This window comes from Lonchura striata, chromosome 31 (assembly GCF_046129695.1).
Source record: "Lonchura striata isolate bLonStr1 chromosome 31, bLonStr1.mat, whole genome shotgun sequence".
Lineage (NCBI taxonomy): Eukaryota > Metazoa > Chordata > Aves > Passeriformes > Estrildidae > Lonchura > Lonchura striata.
The window spans coordinates 4,854,517-4,870,807 of record NC_134633.1 but is presented as its reverse complement, the minus strand read 5'-3'; positions in this window follow the sequence as shown (position 1 = coordinate 4,870,807).

The window sequence follows — 16,291 nt, the reverse complement described above, 5'->3', positions numbered from 1 at the left end:
AATAAGCTTGGGCCTGCTTTGCTCTGTTCTTGATTCCACTTCACAGCATTCAAGGGAGAGATTACATTTTCATGGGAGCGCTGGTGTTGTGCCAGTGTCAAACCATGACAAGGAGCCACACTGGGCACAGCCCTGGTGACCCACATTCCCTGTGATCCATGTTGGGAACACACCTGGCTGCTTCTCCTTTTGTGTTGACCTTTAATTTTATATCTTCACAAACTCTCTGCACTCCAAAAGCCAAGAGGAATTGATCTTTCACCTCAAAACCACTCACATTCCACTGAAAACAACTGAATTTTGACCCACAGATCCTGAAATTCCACCTCGAATTGCTTGTTCCCACCTTAAAACTCAATCCCACGCCAAACTCACTCGATTCCAGAGCTGCCAGGGTGAGATGGGTTTGGGAGGTGATTGGGAGAAGTGGGATCCCAATTTGGAGCAGCGGGATGGGGATTGTGTGGGGCTGAGTGGCTGGGATGTATTTGAGCAGGGAGGACAAATCCCCGCGGCAGAACCTGGAGGAAGAGGCCGTTTTGAGCGGCTCCACGGCGCAGGAACCCGACGGGGAGGAAAAGCCCCGGAGATCCCGCACGAGGAGGGGCTGCAAAGGCAGATCGCGGGGATCTGAGGGGGAAAGAGCCACCCTGGGCCGGGGAGGCGGCCGGAGACGGAGCCAGAGCTCGGAGCTGGGGGACCCTGAGCAGCTCCGTGATGGGGAGAAGCCCCACAAGTGCTCGGAGTGTGGGAAGGGATTCAGGTGCAGCTCTGAGGTGACCAAGCACCAGAGGATCCACACAGGGGAGAGGCCCTACGAGTGTGGGGAGTGTGGGAAGAGGTTTCGGACCAGCTCCTGTCTCTTCCAGCACTATCCGGTTCACACAGAGGAGAGGCCCTTCTGCTGCCCCGACTGCGGGAAGGGATTCAGGAGCAACTCCAACCTCATCACCCACTGGGACATCCTCACCGGGGAGAGGCCCTACGAGTGTCCCCAGTGTAGGAAGAGATTCTCACAGAGTTCTGCCTTTACCCAACACCGACGGACGCAGCGGTAAGGGGAGCCCTGCGAGTGCCCCGGATTTGAAGAGCTTCATGCGCTGCTCCAGCTGCACCCATTCTCAGAGGAGTGACGTTGGGCAGGGTGCTGGTGACCCGCAATCTCTGTTTTCCACATTGGGAATACACCTGACTGGTTTTTCTTTTGGTTTGGTCCTAATTTTCCTCTGCTTCATCTTCATCCCTCGAATAAGCCTGAATAGGGTTAAATGAGAGAAATTGATCAAAAATACCTGAAGTCCCAGCATTTTGCACGCGGTTGAGGGAGAATTTTTGATCTGGGGACATTCTGTGTGTAGTGCCACAGGATCACCTTTTTCCGACTGGATTCCCAAAGGATCACCTTTTTGCCACTGGATTCCCAATGGATCAGCCCTTTTCCCACTGCATTCCCAATGGATCATCTTTTTCCCACTTGATTCCCAATGGATTACCCTTTTCCCACTTTGCGTTTCTATTTTTAATTTTTCCTAATAAAGAACTGGTGTTCCTGCTCCCATATATTTGCCTGAAAGCCCCTTAATTTTAAAGTTGTAATAATTATAATTATTTGCAGGGAGGGATAATTTCCATTTCAGGGGAGGTTCCTGCCCTTCTCAGCAGACACCTGGCTTTTCAAACCAAGACATTAAGAAGGTTATTGTTATTATGTGTATCATATAACATATTAATATTCTGAACTATAAAAACATACTATCTTTATATTACATAATATATAAAATATAAGTATTTATTTTTAGATCTAGACTAAAAATATATATTATATATATTAAATACAATATATATTTAATGTATTCTAATATATATAATATATATACTATAAATAGCTGATATAAGTATGTTTTATAGATGCGTGTTATGATATTGGCTTTTTGCAAATATTAAAATTGATTGATTGCTGGGAGCTCCGCGGCCGGGGGGGGCTCCCAGTACCACCAGTGCCACCAGTGCGGCCCCAGCTGCTCCCGCAGCCCCACCCCCACCCCAGGGTCACCTCCCCCCTCCCCAAATTCCGCTCCTGGCAACTGGTAAGTCATCATCGAGAAGCGCTCTGATTGGCTCGAGCTTTTAACCGCGCGGTCGCTGATTGGCTAGCGCTCCACCTAGCAACTGGTGAGTCAGAGGCGCTTCGCGATCTGATTGGCTGAAAATAGCTCGGCATCAGGAGCGCGCTCTGATTGGTCAGGATCTGTTTTGGGGTGGGGATGAGAGGAACTGGGGTGTTTTGGGGTTTATTTAGGGATTTTTGGGGGTTATTTGGGGAGTAGTTTGGTTTAGCTTGGGCTTAATTTGGTTTATTTGTGATTATTTGGGTTTTTTTGGGGGTTATTTGGGATTTGCTTGGATTCATTTGAGTTTATTTAGGGTTTTTTTGGGATTTATTTGAGGATTAGTTGGGCTTGTTTTGGGTTCAATTTGGTTTTTTTGTGTTTATTTGGGTGTTTTTGGCTTTATATGGGTTTTATTTTGATTTATTTAGGGGATTTTAGGGATTATTTAGAGTTTTTACCAGTTTAAATTGGTTTATTTGGGGCTATTTGGAGTTATTTGGGTTTATGTAGGATTTTTTTATTGGGCTGTATTTGGGGGTTATTTTGGGTTAATTGCCCATATTTGGGGATTAATTGGGTTTTTGGGGGTTATTTGGGTTTACTTGGGGTCTTTTAGGGTTACTCTGGTTGATTTGGGGTTATTTTGGTTTATGTGTGTGTAATTGGGGTTTATTTAGGTGTCCTTGGGTTTATTTGCCATTTTTGGGTTTTTTTGGCGTTTTATTTAGGGATTATTTGGGTTTATTTGTGGTCAAAAAATCCAGGAATTTTTTAGAAAAAACCGCGGGAATTTTCCCCAAGAAAATCAGGAATGTTTCCCCTCCAAAACCCGGGAATGTTTCCCAAAAAAGTTTCAGGAATTTTCCCCTCAAAACCCAGAAATATTCACTTAAAAATCCCGCGCTTTTATCAGCCAATCACTGCGCTCCCTCTCCAAAACCAGCCAATCAGCGCGCGTCTCCCCTCAGCACCTCCTTCTTCCCGCCCTCCGAGTCAACCAATCACTGCACGTCTCTCCTCAGAGCCTTTCTTCCCGCCCTCCGAACCAACCAATCACCGCACGTCTCCCCTACACCTCCTTCTTCCCGCCCTTCGATCCAACCAATCAGCGCACGTCTCCCCTCCCTTTCCCGCTCTCCGAGTCAACCAATCACTGCACGTCTCCCCTCAGAACATCTTTCTTCCCGCCCTCCGAGCCAACCAATCATCACGCGTCTCCTTTCAGCACCTCCTTCCCGCCCTCCTAATCAACCAATGAGCGAGCGTCTGCCCTCAGCACCTCCTTCTTCCCGCCCTTTGAGACAACCAATCAGCGCGCGTCTCTCTTCAGCACCTCCTTCTTCCCGCCCTCCGAGACAACCAATCAGCGCGCGACTCCCCTCAGCACCTCCTTCTTCCCGCTCTCCGAGTCAACCAATCAGCGCGCGGGACTCCCCTCAGAGCCTTTCTTCCCGCCCTTCGAAGTAACCAATCACTGAACGTCTCTCCTCAGAGCCTTTCTTCCCGCCCTCCGAACTAACCAATCACCGCGCGTCTCCCCTCAGCACCTCCTCCTTCCCGCCCTCCGAGTTAACCAATCAGCGCGCGGGACTCCCCTCAGAGCCTTTCTTCCCGCCCTCCGAACCAACCAATCAGCGCGCGTCTCCCCTCAGCACCTCCTTCTTCCCGCCCTCCGAGTCAACCAATCAGCGCGTGAATCCCCTCAGCACCTCCTTCTTCCCGCCCTCCATGTCAACCAATCAGCGCGCGACTCCCCTCAGCACCTCCTTCTTTCCGCTCTCTGAGTCAACCAATCAGCGCGCGACTCCCCTCAGAGTCTTTCTTCCCGCCCTCCGAACCAACCAATCAGCGCGCGTCTCCCCTCAGCACCTCCTTCTTCCCGCCCTCCGAGGCAACCAATCACCGCGCGTCTCCCCTCAGCACTTCCTTCTTTCCTCCCTCCGTGTCAACCAATCAGCGCGCGTCTCCCCTCAGCACCTCCTTCTTCCCGCCCTCCGAGCCAGCCAATCAGAGCGCGTCTTCCCTCAGCAACTCCCGCCTCCCCCGCGCTGCTCCAGCCAATCAGAGGCGCCCGTGACCCCGGGGCCGGGCATGGAGCGGCCGCCTCCTCCGCCCCCTCCGCCGCCGCCGCCGCCGCCGCCGCCGCTCCCCGGGAGCCCCTCAGGGACCCCCGGGAGCCTCCCCGGGAGCCCCGGGAGCGGCCCCGCGCTCGACCGGCTCCTGCGGGAGGCGCTGCAGAGAGCGGCGGAGGCGCTGGGAGAGGACGGAGGGATCCGGGAGCTGCTGAGGCGGCGCAGGGACAGGTGGGGAGGGGGCGGGGGGGTCTGAGCGGGTTTGGGGAGGGGTCGTGGGGAGATTTGAGAGGGGTTTGGGGGGTTTGGGGAGGGGTCTGTGGGGCTTTGGGGGAGATTTGGGGAGGGGTCTGGGGAATTTTGGGGAGGGGGTTTGGGGAGATTTGAGAGGGGTTTGGGGGGTTTGGGGTATTTTGGAGGGGTTTCGGGGAGGGGTCTTGGGGGGTTTGGGGGAGGTCTGAGGGGACCCTGAGGGGGTTTTGGTGGGGGGTCCTGACGTGGAATTTGGGGAGGGGTCCTGAAGGGGTCTGGGGGATTTGGGGAGGGGTCTTGGGGAGGTTTGAGAGGGGTTTTGGGGGATTTGGGGGGTCCTTGGGGGGTTTTGGGGAGGGGTCCTGGGGGGGGTTTGGGGGAGGGTCTGGGGGGTTTTTTTGGGGGGTCTTGGGGGGGTTTTGGTGGGGATTGTGGGGGGGGGGGGTTTGAGGGGGTCCTTGGGGGGTTTTGTGGGGGGGTCCTGAGGTGGATTTTGGGGAGGGGTCCTGAAGGGGTCTGGGGGGATTTGGGGAGGGGTCTGGGGGAGATTTGGGGAGGGGTCCTGGGGTTTTTTTTTGGGGGGTTTTGGGGGGGATTTTGGGGGGGGTTTGGGGGGTCCTTGAGGGGATTTGGGGATGGGTCCTGGGGGGGGTTTTGGGGTTTTTTTTTTGAGGGTTTTGGGGGTGATTTTGGGGGGGGTTTGAGGGGGTCCTTGGAGGGTTTTGGGGAGGGGTTTGGGGGTCCTGAGGTGGAATTTAGGGAGGGGTCCTGAAGGGGTCTGGGGGATTTGGGGAGGGGTCTGGGGGGGGTTTTCTGGGGGATTTTGGGGAGGGGTCTTGGGGGAGATTTGGGGAGGGGTCTGGGGGTTTTTTTGGGGGTCTTGGGGGGTTTTGGTGGGGATTTTGGGGGGTTTTGGGTGGTCCTTGAGGGGGTTTTGTGGGGGGGTCCTGAGGTGGAATTTGGGGAGGGGTCCTGAAGGGGTCTGAGGGGGATTTGGGGAGGGGTCCTGGGGTATTTTGGGGAGGGGTCTTGGGGAGGTTTGAGAGGGATTTTGGGGGGTTTGGGGTATTTTGGGGGGGATTTGGGGGGTTTTGGGGAGGGGTCTTGGGGGAGATTTGGGGAGGGGTCTGGGGGTTTTTTTTGGGGGGTTTTGGGGGGGATTTTGGGGGGGTTTGGGGGGTCCTTGAGGGGATTTGGGGAGGGGTCCTGAAGGGGTCTGGGGGGATTTGGGGAGGGGTCTGGGGTTTTTTTTTGGGGGGCTTTTGTGGGGATTTTGGGGGGGTTTTGGGTGGTCCTTGAGGGTGCTTTGTGGGGGGGTCCTGAGGTGGAATTTGGGGAGGGGTCCTGAAGGGGTCTGGGGGATTTGGGGAGGGGTCTGGGGTTTTTTTTTGGGGGTTTTGGGGGGGATTTTGGGGGGGGTTTGGGGGGTCCTTGAGGGGATTTGGGGAGGGGTCCTGATGTGGAATTTGGGGAGGAGTCCTGAAGGGGTCTGGGGGATTTGGGGAGGGGTCTGGGGGTTTTTTTTGGGGGTTTTGGGGGGGATTTTGGGGGGTTTTGGGTGGTCCTTGAGGGGGTTTTGTGGGGGGGTCCTGAGGTGGAATTTGGGGAGGGGTCCTGAAGGGGTCTGAGGGGGATTTGGGGGTGGGTCCTGGGGAATTTTGGGGAGGGGTCTTGGGGAGATTTGAGAGGGATTTTGGGGGGTTTGGGGTATTTTGGGGGGATTTGGGGAGGGGTCCTGGAAGGATTTGAGGGGGATTTTCGGGAGGGGTCCTGGGGAATTTTGGGGAAGGGTCTTGAGGAGGTTCTGGGGGGAATCTGGGTGATTTTGGGGAGGGGTCCTGGAGGGGAGATGGGAGTTTTGGAGGACATTTGGGGAGGGGTCCTGGAAGGATTTGGGGAGTCTTGGGAGGGTCCCGAGTGGGATTTTGGGGGGAATTTTGGGGAGGGGTCTCAGGCTGGGTTTTGGGATGGGTTCCCCGTTTTTTTGGGGGGGGTCTCACGTGGTGCCCCCTCCCCAAAAAGCCTCGCGGGTCCCTGGAAGTGGCTCCTGTTCCACCGGCCGGTGCCGCCCCTTATCCAGGACGGGCCCCAGTGAGTCCCTAAAAACCCAAAAAACCCCCAAAAATCAGCTCAAAATCACTCCAAAAACACAAAAAAACCCAAATCCCCCCCAAACCCCCAAAATGCCCCCCAAAAAACCACAAAATCCACCAAAATCCCCCCAAAAAACCCACAAAATCCACCAAAATTCCCCCAAAAAAACAACAAATTCCCCCCAAACATCCCAAAATCTCCCAAAACCCTAAAATCCCCCAAAACACCAAAATCTCCCAAAATCCCCCTGAAATCCCCAAAATTCTCCAAAACTCCCCCCAAAAAATCCCAAATCACCCCAAAACCCCAAAAAGCCCCCCAAAATCCCCCCAAAAAACCCCAAATCACCCCAAAACCCCAAAAAGCCCCCCAAAACCCCAAAAAGCCCCCCAAAACCCCAAAATCCCCCCAAAATACCCCAAATCCCCCAAAATACCCAAAGTCCCCCCCAAATCCCCCCAAAATTTCCCCAAAATCTCTCCACAAGCCCCCAAAACCCAGAAAATCCCCCCAAAATCCCTTCAATTTCCCAAAAATTCCCCAAAAATCCCCTCCAAACCCCCTCAGGACCCCCTAACACCACCCCAAAACCCTCCCAGATCCCCCCAAAATCCCCCAAATTTCCCCCAAATCCTCCAAAAATCCCCTCAGGACCCCCTAACAACACCCCAAAACCCTGCCAGATCCCCCCAAAATCCCCCAAATTTCCCCAAAATCCCCCAAAAATCCCCTCCAGACCCCCTCAGGACCCCCTAACACCACTCCGGATCCCCCAAAATCCCCCAAATTTCCCCAAAATCCCCCAAAAACCCCCTCAGGACCCCCTAACACCACTCCAGATCCCCCCAAAATCCCCCAAATTTCCCCAAATTTCCCCAAATTGCCCGATTCCCCCGTCCAGGTGCGGGCTGGTGGCCCTGGCCATGGCGGGGGCTCTGCTGGGACCCCCCCGGCCCCAATTGAGTCTGGGGGCTCTGCTGGAGACGGCGCGGGCCAGGGGCTACACCCGCCAGGGCGAGATGTTCTCAGGTGGGATTCGGGGAAATTGGGGGGATTTGGGGAAATTTGGGGGATTTTGGGGGATTTTGGGGGATCTGGAGTGGTGTTAGGGGGTCCTGAGGGGATTTTGAGGGGATTTTGGGGGGATTTTGGGGAAATTTGGGGGATTTTGGGGGGATCTGGGAGGGATTTGGGGTGGTGTTAGGGGGTCCTGAGGGGGTTTTGGGGGGATTTGAGGAGATTTGGGGGGATTTGGTGTGAATTTTGGGAGGATTTGGGGGGATTTTAAGGGATTTTTGGGTTGTTTGCGGGGATTTTGGGGAGGATTTTGGGGATTTTAGGGGATGTTTTCGGGGTTTGAGGGGATTTTGGGAGATTTGGGGGATTTTGGGTGAATTTTGGAGGGATTTGGGATGATTTTGGGGATTTTAGAGGATTTTTGGGGTGTCTGGGTACGGTTTGGGGAGGATTTGGGGGATTTTTGGAGGATTTGGGGGATTTTAGGGGATTTTTCTGGGGATTTTGGGGGGATTTGGGGAGGATTTGGGGGGAGTTTTGGGATTTTTGGGGAGTTTTGGAGGAATTTGGGGGATTTTAGAGGATTTTTCTGGGGATTTTGGGGGGATTTGAGGAGATTTGGGGGATTTTGGGTGAATTTTGGGAGGATTTGGAAGGATTTGGGGGATTTTAGGGGATTTTTGGGGTGTCTGGGGGGTTTGGAGGGGATTTGGGGGAATTTTGGGGAGGATTTGGGGGGAGTTTTAGGGGATTTTGGGGATTTTAGAGGATTTTTGGGGTGTCTGGGGGGTTTGGAGGGGATTTTGGGTGAATTTTGGGATGATTTTGGGGATTTTAGGGGATTTTTGGGGTGTCTGGGGGGGTTTGGGCGGAGATTTGGGGGGATTTTTGGGGAGTTTTGGAGGGATTTGGGGGATTTTAGGGGATTTTTCTGGGGGTTTGAGGGGATTTTGGGGGAATTTGAGAGATTTGGGGGATTTTGGGTGAATTTTGGGAGGATTTTGGGGGATTTTAGGTGTGTTTGGGGGATTTATGGGGGGATTTTGGGGGGTCTGGGCAGGGTCTTGGTGGGATTTTGGGATGATTTTGGGATTATCTGGTGACATTTTGGGATGATTTTGGGATTATTTCAGGCTGGTTTCGGGATGATTTTGGGATGGTTTTGGGACAGTTTTGGGATGATTTTGGGATGGTTTTGGGACGGTTTTGGGATGTTTTTGGGATGTTTTGGGGACATTTTCGGGACATTTTCGGGATGATTTTGGACCGTTTCCGGGACTTTTCCGGGACGTTTCCGGGACGTTTCCGGGATGTTTCCGGGATGTTTCCGGGACTTTTCCGGGACGTTTCCGGGACATTTCCGGGACGTTTCCGGGACGTTTCCGGGACGTTTCCGGGACGTTTCCGGGACGTTTCCGGGACGTTTCCGGGACGTTTCCGGGATGTTTCCGGGGACGTTTCCGGGACGTTTCCGGGACGTTTTCGGGACGTTTCCGGGACGTTTTCGGGACGTTTCCGGGGACGTTTCCGGGACGTTTCCGGGGACGTTTTCGGGACGTTTCCGGGACGTTTCCGGGACGTTTCCGGGGACGTTTTCGGGACGTTTCCGGGATGTTTCCGGGATGTTTCCGGGACGTTTCCGGGACGTTTCCGGGACGTTTCTGGGATGTTCCCGGGATGTTTCCGGGACGTTTCCGGGACGTTTCCGGGACGTTTCCGGGACGTTTCCGGGACGTTTCCGGGACGTTTCCGGGACGTTTCCGGGACGTTTCCGGGATGTTTCCGGGACGTTTCCGGGATGTTTCCGGGATGTTTCCGGGATGTTTCCGGGGATGTTTCCGGGACGTTTCCGGGACGTTTCCGGGATGTTTCCGGGATGTTTCCGGGACGTTCCGGGACGTTTCCGGACCTGTTGCCTGCCTGCCCAGCTGCCCAGCTGGCCTCGCTGGCCCAGGAGCTGCTGCCGTGCCGGGCCGAGCTGCTCCAGGGGGGGCTGGGGGGGCCCAACCGGGCCCGGATCCTGCGGCACCTCCTGGGGGGGCAGCCCCTGCTCGTCCCGTATCCTTTGGGCTGTGGGGCTTTGGGGTCACCTGTGGGGTCACCTGTGGGGTCACCTGTGGGGTTTGGGGTCAGGGTTTGGGGCAGCCCCTGCTCGTCCCGTATCCTTTGGGCCCTGGGGTCAGCTTTGGGGTTTGGGGTCACCTGTGGGGTTTTGGGGTCACCTTTGGGCCGTGGGGTCAGGTTTGGGGTCACCTGTGGGGTTTTGGGGTCACCTTTGGGGTCAGGTTTGGGGTTTGGGGCAGCCCCTGCTTGTCCCGTATCCTTTGGGCTTTGGGGTCACCTGTGGGGTCATCTTTGGGGTTTTGGGGTCACCTTTGGGGTTTTTGGGGTCACCTTTGGGGTTTGGGGTCAGGTTTGGGGTCACCTTTGGGGTTTGGGGCAGCCCCTGCTCGTCCTGTATCCTTTTGGGGTTTGGGGTCACCTTTGGGGTTTGGGGTCACCTTTGAGGTTTTGGGGTCACCTTTGGGGTCACCTTTGGGGTTTTGGGGTCACCTTTGGGATTTTGGGGTCACCTTTGGGGTCACCTTTGGGGTTTTGGGGTCACCTTTGAGGTTTTGGGGTCACCTTTGGGGTCAGGGTTTGGGTTTGGGGCAGCCCCTGCTCGTCCCGTATCCTTTTGGGGTTTTTGGGGTCACCTTTGGGATTTTGGGGTCAGGGTTTGGGGTTTTTGGGGTCACCTTTGAGGTTTTGGGGTCACCTTTGGGGTTTTGGGGTCCCCTTTGTTTTCTTTGGAGTCAGGGATTGCTCTTTTGGGGTCTGGGGTTGGTTTTTTTGGGGTCCCCTTTGGGGTTTTGGGGTCAGGGATCGTTTTTTTGGGGTCTGGAATTGTTTTTTTGGGGTCACCTTTCAGGCTTGGGTCTGGGATTGGTTTTTGGGGTCTGGGATTGGTTTTTTGGGGTTCCCTTTGATATTTTTGGGGTCCCCTTTTGTTTTTTTGGGGGGGTCTGGGATGGGTTTTTTGGGTCTGGAATTTGTTTTTTGGGGTCACCTTTGAGGTTTGGGTCTGGGATTGGTTTTTTGGGGTCAGGGATTGTTTTTTTGGGGTCAGGAATTTTTTGGGGGGGGTCTGGGGTTGTTTTTTTGGGGTCCCTTTGGGTTTTTTTGGGTCCCTTTGGGATTTTGGGGTCAGGGATTTTTTTGGGGGGTTCTGGGATTGTTTTTTGGGGTTTTTTGGGTCTGTTGGGGTTCCTTGACCCCCCCAGCTACGACGGGGACAGCAACCACGCCCCGTGCTGCCAGCGCGGCCACCGCGCCCACTGGGCCCTGCTGAACGGTGAGGGGGTCCCCAAAACCCCAAAATATCCCAAAATCCCCCCAAAACCACCCCAAAAACCCCCTGAAACCCCTGAGCCCCCAAACAGCCCCAAAATCCCCACAAAAAACCCCAAAATATCCACAAAAAACTCCAAAATCCCCACAAAAAACCCAAAAATCCCCACAAAAATCCCCAAAATCCCCACAAAAAAACCCAAAATCCCCACAAAAAACCCCAAAAATTCCCCCTGGGGCCACCGCGCCCACTGGGCCCTGCTGAACGGTGAGGGGGTCCCCAAAACCCCAAAATCCCCCCAAAACCACCCCAAAAACCCCCTGAAATCCCTGAGCCCCAAAACAGCCCCAAAATCCCCACAAAAAACCCCAAAATCCCCACAAAAAAACCCAAAATCCCCACAAAAAACCCAAAAATCCCCACAAAAAAACCCAAAATCCCCACAAAAAACCCCAAAAATTCCCCCTGGGGCCACCGCGCCCACTGGGCCCTGCTGAACCGTGAGGGGGTCCCCAAAACCCCAAAATCCCCCCAAAAATCACCCCAAAAAACCCCTGAAACCCCTGAGCCCCAAAACAGCCCCAAAATCCCCACAAAAAACCCCAAAATCCCCACAAAAAACCCAAAAATCCCCAGAAAAATCCCCAAAATCCCCACAAAAAACCCCAAAATCCCGCTAAAATCCCCCCTCAAAAGCTCCCAAATCCCCTCAAAAGCCCCCCAAAAACTCCCAAAAAATTCCCCCAAAAACTCCCCAAACCTCCCTAAAATCCCCCCCAAAACACCCAAAATCCCCTAAAATCCCCCCAAAAAACCACCCAAAAACCACCCCAAAAACAGCCCCAAAATCCGGCTCCAAAATAATCCCAAAAATTCCCCCTGGGGCCACCGCGCCCACTGGGCCCTGCTGAGTGGTGAGGGGGTCTCCAAAAAACCCCAAAATATCCCAAAATTCCCCCAAAACCACCCCAAAAACCCCCTGAAACCCCTGAGCTGCAAAACAGCCCCAAAATCTCCACAAAAAACCCCAAAATCCCCACAAAAAACCCCAAAATCCCCACAAAAAAACCCAAAATCCCCCCAAATCCCTCAAAAAACCATCCCCAAAATCCTAAAAAATCCCCCAAAAAAACCCAAACCCCCCAAAATTCCCCCAAATCCCCCCAAAAACCCCCTAAAATCCCTGAGCCCCGAAATCCCCCCAAAAAAATCCAAAATCCCGCCAAAATCCTCCCCAAAATCGGCCCTAAATTTCCCCGAAATCCCCTCAAAATTCTCAAAAATTCTCTCCAATCCCTCCAAAATTCCTCCTAAAAATCCTCCAAAAATTTTCCCCAAAATCCCTATGAAAAAACCCCAAAATCCCCCCTCAAAACCCCCCCCAAAAAATTCCCAAAATATTCCCCCTGAGCCCCAAAATCCCCCCCAAAACCACCCCAAAAATCCCTAAATTCCCCTCAAAATCACCTCAAAATCCCCTAAAATTCCCCCTAAAACACCCAAAAATTCCCCAAAATTCCCCTAAATTCCCCCCAAAATCTTCCCAAAACCCCTCAAAAAACTGCCCCAATATCCTCAAATATCCTCCTTAAAAAAAAATCAAAATCCACCAAAACTTCCCCCAAAAATTCCCCAAAATCCCCCCAAAATCCCCCCAAAAATCCCCCAAAATCTTCCCCAAATTCCCCCAAATCCCCCAAAATCCCCAATTTGGGGGTCCCTCCCTGAAGCCCCCTCCCCAATTTAAGGAGGTCTCTGAGCCCCCTCCCCAATTTGTGGATCCCTCCCTCAAGCCCCTCCCCAATTGTGGATCCCTGAGCCCCCTCCCCAATTTAAGGGTGTCCCTATAGCCCCTCCCCAATTGAGCCCCCTCCCCAATTGGGGGTCTCTGAACCCCCTCCTCAATTTAAGGGGGTCTCTGATCCCCCTCCCCAATATGGGGGTCCCCTGAGCCCCCTCCCCAATTTGGGGATCTCTGAGCCCCCTCCCCAATTTAAGGGGGTCCCTAAAGCCCCTCCCCAATTATGGATCCCTCCCTGAAGCCCCTCCCCAATTCCAAGGTCTCTGAGCCCCCTCCCCAATTTAAGGGGGTCCCCCTGAATCCCCCTCCCCATCTGGGGTGCCCTCCTGAAGCCCCCTCCCCAATTGTGGATCCCTGAACCCCCTCCCCAATTCCAAGGTCCCTGAGCCCCCTCCCCAATTTGGGGATCTCTGAGTCCCCTCCCCATTTGGGATTCCCCTCCTGAAGCCCCCTCCCCAATTGGGGGGTCTCTGAGCCCCCTCCCCAATTGGGGGGTCCCTGAGCCCCTCCCCATTTGGGGTCCCCCTGAAGCCCCTCCCCAATTCCAAGGTCCCTGAGCCCCCTCCTCAATTTAAGGGGGGCCCCCCTGAAGCCCCCTCCCCAGTGGGGTGCCCCTGAATCCCCCTCCCCATTTGGGATTCCCCTCCTGAAGCCCCTCCCCAATTGGGGGTCTCTGAGCCCCTCCCCAATTCCAAGGTCCCTGAGCCCCCTCCCCAATTTAGGGGTCTCTGAGCCCCCTCCCCAATTTAAGGGGGGCCCCCCTGAAGCCCCCTCCCCAGTTGGGGGGTCCCCTGAAGCCCCCTCCCCAATTGGGGGGTCTCTGAGCCCCTCCCCAATTGTGGATCCCTGAGCCCCCTCCCCAATTTAGGGGTCTCTGAACCCCTTCCCCAGTGGGATCCCCCCTGAAGCCCCCTCCCCAATTTGGGGATCTCTGAGCCCCCTCCCCAATTGGGGGGGGTCCCTGAGCCCCTCCCCAGTGGGGTCCCCCTGAAGCCCCCTCCCCAATTGGGGGGTCATTGAGCCCCTCCCCAGTGGGGTCCCCCTGAAGCCCCCTCCCCATTTGGGGTCCCCCTGAAGCCCCCTCCCCAGTGGGGTCCCCCTGAAGCCCCCTCCCCATTTGGGGTCCCCCTGAAGCCCCCTCCCCAGTGGGGTCCCCCTGAAGCCCCCTCCCCATTTGGGGTCCCCCTGAAGCCCCCTCCCCAACTGGGGGGTCTCTGAGCCCCTCCCCAGTGGGGTCCCCCTGAAGACCCCTCCCCAATTGGGGGGTCATTGAGCCCCTCCCCATTTGGGGTCCCCCTGAAGCCCCCTCCCCAATGCAGGGCTGCTGCTGGCCGTGCCCCCCCAGGCGCCGCTGGGCCCCGGCTTCCAGAGGGACCCCGAGGTGCCCAACGTCTTCCACGCCCGCGGATTTGGGTCTGGGGGCTTCCGGCCCGAGCTCGGCCTTCTGCGGCTCTTATTTGAGGAGGGGGCTCCGTGCCAGGAGGGGCTGTGGGGTTTGGGGGAGGGGTCCCAGTTTGGGTCTGGGGGTTCCCAATGTGGGTCTGGGGGTTCTGAATTTGGGGAGGGGTCTCAGACCGAGGCGGGCTCCCAGTTTGGGTCTGGGGGTTCTGAATTTGGGGAGGGGTCTGAGGCCAAGGTGGGCTCCCAGTTTGAGTCTGGGGTCCCAGAGCAGAAATTGTGTCTGGGGTCCCGAATTGAGTCGGGGGTCCCAGAGTCAGAACTGGGTCTGGGGTCTGGGGTTTCAGATCCGGAATTGGGTCTGGGGTCCCGAACAGAGTCGGGGCTCCTGGAATTGGGTCTGGGGTCCCCCCGGGATCCAGAATTTGGTCTGGGGTCCCTGTCGGTCCCGGAATTGGGTCTGGGGTCCCCCCAGGATCTGAAATTGGGTCTGGGGTCTCCCGAGAGTCTGGAATTGGGTCTGGGGTCGGGGGTTTCAGATCCGCAATTGGGTCTGGGGTCGGGGGTTTCAGACCCGGAATTGGGTCTGGGGTCCCCCCGGGGCCCGGAATTGGGTCTGGGGTCCCCCTCAGATCCGGAATTGGGTCTGGGGTCGGGGGTTTCAGATCCAGAATTGGGTCTGGGGTCGGGGGTTTCAGATCCGGAATTGGGTCTGGGGTCGGGGGTTTCAGATTCTGAATTGGGTCTGGGGTCTTCCTCGGATCCGGAATTGGGTCTGGGGTCGGGGGTTTTGAATCCGGAATTGGGTCTGGGGTCCCCCCAGGATCCGGAATTGGCTCTGGGGTCGGGGGTTTCAGACCCGCAATTGGGTCTGGGGTCCCCCCGGGATCCAGAATTGGGTCTGGAGTCTCCCGAGAGTCTGGAATTGGGTCTGGGGTCCCCCCAGGATCCGGAATTGGGTCTGGGGTCTCCCGAGAGTCTGGAATTGGGTCTGGGGTCGGGGGTCCCAGACCCGGAATTGGGTCTGGGGTCGGGGGTTTTGAATCCGGAATTGGGTCTGGGGTCGGGGGTTTTGAATCCGGAATTGGGTCTGGGGTCGGGGGTCTCGAATCCAGAATTGGGTCTGGGGTCGTGGCTGCCGCCGCGGGCTCCGGGCCCGGCGCTGGTGCTGGCGCGGCAGGGCCGCAGCCCGCGGCCGCAGCTCTGGGCGCTGCGCGCGCTCGCGGCCAGCAACGCGCAGCTGCGCGAGCCGAGCCCGCGGCGGGCGCGGCAGCGCCTCGTGCTGCCCCCTGGCGGCCTGAGCGCGGCACTGCGCGGCCGCGCCGTGCTGCTGCACCCGCGGCCCGGCCCCGCCCCGGCCCCCTCCCCACAATAAACACAACGGCTCTGTGGAGAGGGGCTGGGCGTTATCTGGGGGATTGGCTTCCTGAAATTTCGAGGGTTTTTAGGGGGGATTTTGAGGAAACTGGGATGGTTTTGGGGGGGATTTGGGTGGTTTTTTGGGGGGATTTGGGTGGTTTTTTGGGGGATTTTTGAGGATTTTTAGGGGGGATTTTGAGGAGGTCTGGGATGGTTTTGGGGGAGATTTGGGGGAATTTTTTGGGGGGATTTGGGTGGTTTTTTGGGGTTTTGGGGAGGATTTTGAGGAGGTCTCGGATGGTTTTGGGGGGATTTGGGGGATTTTTGGGGGGATTTGGGTGGTTTTTTGGGGGATTTTTAGGGGGGATTTTGAGGAGGTCTCGGATGGTTTAGGGGAGAATTTGGGAGAATTTGAGAGTTTTGGGGGATTTTAGGGAGGTTTTGGAGGGTTTCGGGGAGGATGTGGGGCGGTTTTGGGGAGGATTTGGGGGATTTTTGGAGGGGATTTGGGTGGTTTTTGGGGGTTTTGGGGAGGATTTTGAGGAGGTCTGGGATGGTTTTGGGGAGGATTTGGGGGATTTTTGGGGGGGATTTGGGTGGTTTTTTGGGGTTTTGGGGAGGATTCTGAGGAGGTCTGGGATGGTTTTGGGGAGGATTTGGGGGATTTTGGGGGGGAATTTGGGTGGTTTTTTGGGGGATTTTTGAGGATTTTTAGGGGGGATTTTGAGGAGGTCTCGGATGGTTTTGGGGGGATTTGGGGAATTTTTTGGGGGGATTTGGGTAGTTTTTTGGGGTTTTGGGGAGGATTTTGAGGAGGTCTCGGATGGTTTTGGGGGGGATTTTGGGGGGGATTTGG